Here is a 7,925-nt window from a genome sequence, read left to right on the forward strand (position 1 = left end):
CCGACTGTGGCATTTCTTTTAAAGCCCTTTATGTGATGTCGCTCAGACGTCCGACTGTGGCATTTCTTTTAAAGCCCTTTCTGCGATGTCTCTCAGACGTCCGACTGTGGCATTTCTTTTAAAAGCCCTTTATGCGATGTCGCTCAGACATCCGACTGTGGCATTTCTTTTAAAGCCCTTTCTGTGATGTTGCTCAAACGTCCGACTGTGGCATTTCTTTTAAAGCCCTTTTTGCGATGTCGCTCAGACGTCCGACTGTGGTATTTCTTTTAAAGCCCTTTATGTGGTGTCGCTAAGACGCCCGACTGTGGCATCTTTTTTCCTTATTTTTATTTTGTTCACCTTTCGAGGCGTCGCTTCAGACACCCGATTGGTCTTCATTTGTGTTATGTTGGGATTTCAGGCGGACTACCGCCGTTTCCCCTTTTTCTTACCCCGTTATGCTAATTTTATTTTAATGTGCATTGATGAATTAATCATGTCGCATCCATGCATGCATTTGTTATATCTTACGTCCGAACTGTCTTGCGAGTACTTTCAAAGTACTCACTGGCTTGTTGATTTGGCCAGATGCTGACGAAGGCGATCTCATGGATGAAGAGTTTGATAGCGAGTCCGACACCTAGAGGAGTCCCAGTCAGTCTTGTGCAACCCTGGATTTGGTCACTGTATTATATCTGCTTCCGCTACCAAATAAATTCATCGAGCCTCTCCTCGACGCTCGATGAGATGACAGACGTAGAGTCTTGTATTTCTCTCCCCGCTGTGTTTTTCCACCACCGTCCTATCCTTGAGTCAGTAGTATGCCTCCACACCCCTGTGTCGTGTCCGCCATTATGTATAATTATTGGCGTGCTTGTAATAATTTGGTTGAGCAACCGTAGTTCGACCCTGTAATATATTTTATGCTACTGGCTTATTTTATCAAGAATTTGTCTGCCAGTGTGGAGGATTTCTCTCATACTGGACTTAAAAGATTGGCTTTTCAATAAATATTTTTATTGGAAAACCGGTCGTGACACTTTGTTATCGTATCAATTCATTCGTTCTTTCCAAAATCCTACTGGTGGATCATTGAAGACCTTCCTCAAGTTTATGCTATATCTCTCTTAATCCTTTCAACGAGAATAAGTTGCATGCCAAATCCGTTGCTTGTCACCAATTTTAATTGGTGAAGGATGCGCATAACATAAATCCTATTCTTGCTTCATTCAGGTGTTTAATCCTTTCTTCCAAAGTTTGTTCGTGATATCAATTCCTTGGTTCTAAGTGATTCATCTTTTCTTTTCCGGAGTTCCAAGTTTTCCTCGGTTATCTCGTCACGAAGCTCCATCTAATCATTGCAAGGCTTCATCTTGTTCTTTTAAACTTTCCTTTCATTTTGATCATCTTGTTATCTTACCGGAGTTCTCATGAAGGCTCAACATGGTGATTCGTCAAGGATTCCTTTCATTCTTCAATTGTTCTTCAAGATTTCTCTCGATGTTAAGATCCGCCAAGCTATACTCTAAAATAAACATGGTGTTCAACACCTGTTTTGTTTTAAGGAGTTCATGCATTCTTCATCTTGCATTCCGAAGTGCAATTCTTCTTATCTTAACTTTTGAGGTGGTGTTATGTCATTCTTGATAATTTCCCTTCATGTTTCATGATTCACAAGTTGTCAGGAATGAGATATTTTAAAAGCATCATTTTATTTTCATTCATGAGATCTTTTCAACCTAGCAATTTATTTGTTCGAGTTATCTTGGGTTATATTTCACCTAAAGACTTCCATAAGGAATGTTGCTAATTATGGTGCCTATCAATGATCCAAGTTTTCTCCTATCCTCTCAGAGAAAGAAGTTTTCATCTCTTCATTGATCTCAAGCAAGCAATTGTTTTCGTTAGTGGAAGAATTTCACCTCAAGTTTGAGATGTTTTCCATAATCCCACAACAAGTTTGTTCTTTTCATTGTTGATTTTCCAACAACTCCGTTCAATCCTTCTTTGCAAGGATGTTTTTTTCAAATTCAATTGCGGTAGGAGTTGTCATTTCTTTCTCTGTTCTCTTTTTCCGATGATCTACCTTCTATTCTTTCGTTCCGGAGGCATGGTGATGTTGCTCTCATTGACCCATTGTCTCATTTTGTCAAGATCATGTTCTTTCCCTTGCTTATCCATTTAACATGAGTTTTCTTCTATTCAAGTTCTTTCCATATTATCAAGACTTTGCCTCTCTTTTCAACCGGAGTGTCGCCCGAATTCTTCCTTCTTTAACTCGTCTTAACCGGAGTGGTTTCAAAATCTATCTTGTCCCTCTAGCTCTTGGTTCTCGTCATGTTCCTTGTTCCTCTTTTCTAACAGAGTGTTTTCAACTTCGTTCATATCCATTGAATTCTTTCCTCAAAATGGTATAACCTTTCAACGTTCATTGGTTTCACTCGTTATCAGAAGCAACTTTGTTTTACCTCTTCCTCTTCCGCTTCTCTCCGGTGTCATCCTTAGATCTCAGGGTGAGATCTCTTGTAAGTGGAGGATAGTTGTAACGACCCGAGACCGACGCTCCAGAGGCCTTCCAGTTATTTTGTTGTTACCGCATGATTTATTTGTTTGTTGCATTCATCATTGCATCATGCGCATTGCATCCACATGTTTTTCCAAAACTTGCATTCGCTCATAGTTGTTGATTCTTCCTTGTCTCCGTTGACCTCCTCTCAGGTCAATCTAGTTGCTCTTTTCTCTCTCTTCTCTGAGTTCACCAACTCTCCTCTCTTTCGTCAAGCCCCCTCACAACTTTGTCCGAAAACGGCCCCAAACCCGAACCGGGGTGTCGTTACCAGTGGGTCCAGATCATCTCCAAACATCCCCAAAATCTCATCAGTTCTTGTTTTGACTCTCCTAACATAATTATCTTGGACCGCATGATTATGATAGGAGGGAAGAGATAGCCCTATCCACACTCACCTACTATAAATAGCAGTAGAATCATCGGATGAATCCCTAATTCCTAGGGATCCTTCTAGCCGCCGCCACCGCGGCTAGTCTCTTCTCTGTCTCCGTGCCCGACCAACCACCGTGGCTTGTTCCCAAAGCCGTCTCCTTACAGCTACAGCGCCTCGTCCCTGAGCTCTCGGATGTCGTTGTTCCTATCCACAATAGGCGACTGAAACCAGCAGCCAACCAGATGAGCACCTGCTGCGCCCCTCTCTCCGTTCCTTCCGCTTCTTCCCATCCCTCTCTTACTTTCTCTCGCTTCGGCTCACGTCTCTCTCCATCTCCCCGTTTTCCCCTGTTGCAGAAAGCCGCTCAAGGGCAGGCCATGGCGCTCGTCAGACCTATCCAGTGTCGTCGCTCAAAGGTCGCGGGATCCGTCGCCAGATGCCTCCTTCGACCTGATCCGCGACCCTAGCGAGCTCCCGCCGATGAGCCCGCCTACAAGTGCTCCTCCACCTCGCCCCGTCGTTCGAGGACCGGCGCCGCCGTCCGCGACCATGAGGCAAGAGACCGCCATGGATGGCCGCCCAAGTCCGCCTTCCCGTGCCCATGTCGCCGCCCCTACGCCTCAAGTCTCTCCTGCCAAAGCCTCGCGCATCGCCCTGCTTCCCCTGCATCGTACAAGGAAAATGCGTTATCGCACGTTGACCCCTCCTCTGCCACGCGCGGAGCCCAGCTCCAGCAGCACCCGTAGATCGCGTGCTACCATTGACCGAGCTGCTCGCCTCCAACCCCTTCCTGGACTGCCAAGACCCGGACGAACCGGCCGGTTTTCTGCGAACCAGCCCGGTCCAGCCTCGCCCTGGTTTGCGTGAACCCTGCCTAGTCCGCCTGCACCACCCAGCCGACCTCTGGGCCCAAAGTGAGCGTCGCCACCTATCCCGCGCCGCGTGCACATTTCTGCTATGCTTCGCCCTGTCTTGTGCAGCCCGTTAGTGCTCTGTTTCAGCCCATCATGTTTTTTTAAAGTATGCGATTTTAACTATTATCCACAGTGCTGCAGTTTTACAGATTACACCCTAGAGTTCATGCATTTAGTTACTCACAAACCATGCATCGGAATAAACAAACTATATGTAAAATTCTTAGAATTTCATCTAGTTTCATAATTTGCAACTTTCATCCAAGTTAAAAGTGCTTAAATTTGTTGTTTGCATTAGTTTGCTTAAATGATATGTTAAAATGGTTCATTTCATAACTAAATAATTGTAGCTCCCAATTAAATAAGCTTTATATGTAACTTGTCAAAAAAATGCATAGTTCAACATGGTGCACTTATTTTCCATGTTTAACAACTCTAAAATATGGTTTAGGGAAGAACAGTAGCAAATTCGAAATATGCATATGGGGATTTTCCGGAATTTTTGTTTGTTATTTCTGGCCTCATTTAAACTTGCATAAATAGTTAGTTTACTTATGCTCCACGTATTGCCATGTTAACCAACATTTAGTATTGATGTGTACCTAAACGAGAGTGAACTAAATATTTGAATGTGGTGTTTCATCAATATGCAACTCGTTGCATATTGAGCTCCACTTAACTTGTAGTATTGTTTGTTGCACTTTGTCATGACATGCCTTTTAAAACCGGACATGCACCATACTTGGTTGTGCATCATCCCATGCCTTTTTAAACTAGACATGCACCATACTTGGTTGTGCATCATGCCATGCCTTTTTAAACCGGACATGCACCATACTTGGTTGTGCATCATGCCATGTTCATGTGATGGTTGTTTACCATGTTATTTGCTTCTTTTCGGGTGTGCTTCTTCTTCATAGTTCTAGTTATGTTGCGATTGTGAGGATTCATTCGACTTCGTTGGTCCGTCTTCTTCATGGACTCACTCTTCTTCCTAGTGGGATTTCAGGCAAGATGATCGTCGCCTTGGATCTCACTACTAGCTTTGCTATGCTAGTTGTCTCGATGTTATCGCTATGTCGCGCTAACTGCCACTTGTTTATCAAGCCTCCCGAATTGCCATGATAGCCTCTAACATTTTTCCACCATCCTAGCAAACCGTTGTTTGTCTATTTACCGCTTTGCTCAGCCCCTCTTCTAGTGTTGCTAGTTGCAGGTGCAGTTGCAGTTTGTTCCATGTTGGGACATGGATAGCTTGGGATGTCATAATATCTCTTATTTAATTAATGCATCTATATACTTGGTAAAGGGTGGAAGGCTTGGCCTTTTGCCAAGTATTTTGTTCCACTCTTGTCGCCCTAGTTTCCGTCATACCAGTGTTATGTTCCTTGATTTTGCGTTCCTAACACGATGAGGGTTTATGGGCCTCTCTTGACAGTTCGCTTTGAATAAAACTCTTCCAGCAATGCCCAACATTAGTTTTATCATTTGCCTAATAACAACTAAAACTTGCATAGGGACTTCCCGGACCCTGAGGATAATTAATCAACAACCTGAGCCAGTGCTCCTCATGAGTGTTGGTCCAAACCGGGCCACCTGCGGGGCCATCACAAGGAAACTCAAGGATGGGTTTTACTTGTAGCTTGACCCATCCGGTCGTGGCCTGAGACGAGATACGTGCGACTACTATCAGGGCACATCGGGAGGTCTTCCTGGTTTTGTTTTACCATTGTCGAAATGTCTTGTGCACCGGGATCCCGAGTTTGATCGGATGTCCCATGATGGACGATTGTATCCGCGGATCATGAGCTTGTCATGGGCTAAGTTGGGACACCCCTGTAGGGTTTAAACTTTCGAGAGCCATGCCCATGGTTATGTGGTAGATGGGAATTTTTAATATCCAGTTGTAGTGGACTTGAACTAAACTTAATTAAAATACACCAACCGCGTGCGTAACTGTGGTCGTCTCTTTTTGTGTAAGGTCGAGAAGAGAACACGGTGGGGTTATGCTTGAGAGTAAGTAGTTCAGGATCACTTCTTGATCATTACTAGTTTGCGACCGTTTGCGTAGTTTCTCATATTATTCTTATACTCGTAAGTTAGCCACCATACATTGCTTAGCGCTGCTGCAGCATCACCACTTATCCATTCCATACCCATTAAGCTTTGCTAGTCTTGATACCCATGGTGATAGGATTGCTGAGTCCTCGTGGCTCATAGATTTCTACAATAATAGTTGCAGGTGCAAGTAATGCGATGATCTGACATGAGAGCGATGCTTGATTGCTTTTGGAGTTCTTCTTCTTCAATCAAGGGATAGGTTCCGGGTCGGGAACCTAGGATTAGCAGGGTGGATGTCGTTCTTCTTTTTCGTTTGATTTCATCCATAGTCGGATCTTGTTCTTCTGTATGATGATTACTATGTATTGATGAACTAGTGTATTCATGTTGTAGCTTGTGGCGAGTGTAAGCCTTTATCTTGTATTCTCATCTATCCAATACATGGTATGTTGTAATAATATTCACCTTGCTATGCGCTCGAAATGTGGTTGTGTCCCAATCATGAATTCATCATGTGATTGGGATAGAATTGCATCTTGGGCATCACAAGTTGGTATCAGACCCGGCCCTCGTGGTTACACGGATGTTTGAGGATACGTGCGCGGTCATGTTGTTCATGATGTCTGTGACCCGTCGTGGCACATGGCATGGCATATGTACCAGACTGGATGCACAGACGTATGTCCCAAGAGGGAACGTTCATGTGGCCCGACGAGGACGTCGGTTCCTCTGAGTGGGGGTGTATGTGATAGCCTGGTTTATTAGGGATGATAGACTACTCATATCTATAGGAATTCCTTCTTTTCCGGGAGCCCATTCGGAAAGAACTCCAAAGTTAAGCGTGCTCAGCTTGGAGTAGTTTCAGGATGGGTGACCAACCGGGAAGTTGCTCCCGGGCGCGCACAAGTGAGGACAAAGTGCGCAGAAAAGACTAGTGTTGATCTGTGGGGCCAGTCTAGATCCCGCCAGGAGTAACGACCACCGGGGCGTTACAGTCAGCTCCTTCTTGCAGGGGGCTAGGTCAAGGTATTCTGGGATCCAAAAGTTAATATTCGGCCTTCTTATGCCATTGAGGAAGCAACGCCATTACTTTCAAGCTCATACAGTTGTGACCCGCCTTCCACTGCAACGCATCCTAGAGAAACTCGAGGCCACCCGCAGGATAGTAGAAGTTTGAAAGAACGACAACTATCCAAAGTAGAGCACTGGCAGAATTCATAGCAGAATGGACACCAACGCCCGATGAAGAGGTTGTGTAAATGGTCCTCCCCGGCAAGGAAGCCCCGGGGAACAGATCATATACTTCGACGGTGCTTTCTCGCTCCAAGGTGCTAGGGCAAGAGTGTTACTCGTTGCACCCACCGGACAACACCTCAAGTACGTTATCCAAATGCATTTCCCTAGGGAAGATGCCACCAACAACACAACAGAGTATGAAGGACTCCTTGTAGGGCTCATAATTGCAGTGGAGTTGGGGATAAAGAAGTTGATCATACGCCGCGACTCTCAGCTCATTGTGAAACAAGTGAATAAGGATTATCAGAGCCCATTGATGGAGGCGTACATGGAAGAGGTGAGGAGGCTGGAGGAACACTAATGGGTTACAAACAGAACACGTACCCCGTGTGGAAAATAACATTGCTGACCACCTGTCGAAGTGCGCTGAGCAGAAGCTTCCTGTGGAACCAGGAACTTTTGTATTCCACCTAACCCAACCATCAGTTTCTCCATCAACATTGGCTAGGAAAAGAAGAAAACTCAACGCCAGCAAACATTTCCCGGCAGAGCTCCCTAAAGCCGCTGGTGAGAAGGTTGTCGGGGGAAACCCTATGCTAGCTGGCAAGCTGCGTTCTCCTATAGAACTTCAAGTTCTTGCTATCGAGGCAAGCTTTCCCATGGCAGAGGAGATGCCATTAGTCTTTGTCATCGAGCCTCAAGCCCCGGCATGGGCTCACCATATAGTCCAATTCTTGAAAACTGGAGAACTTCCTGACAATCTAGAGGAATCTGAGAAAGTGGCTCAACA

Source organism: Triticum dicoccoides, chromosome 3A, assembly GCF_002162155.2.
Source record: "Triticum dicoccoides isolate Atlit2015 ecotype Zavitan chromosome 3A, WEW_v2.0, whole genome shotgun sequence".
Taxonomy (NCBI): Eukaryota; Viridiplantae; Streptophyta; class Magnoliopsida; order Poales; family Poaceae; genus Triticum; species Triticum dicoccoides.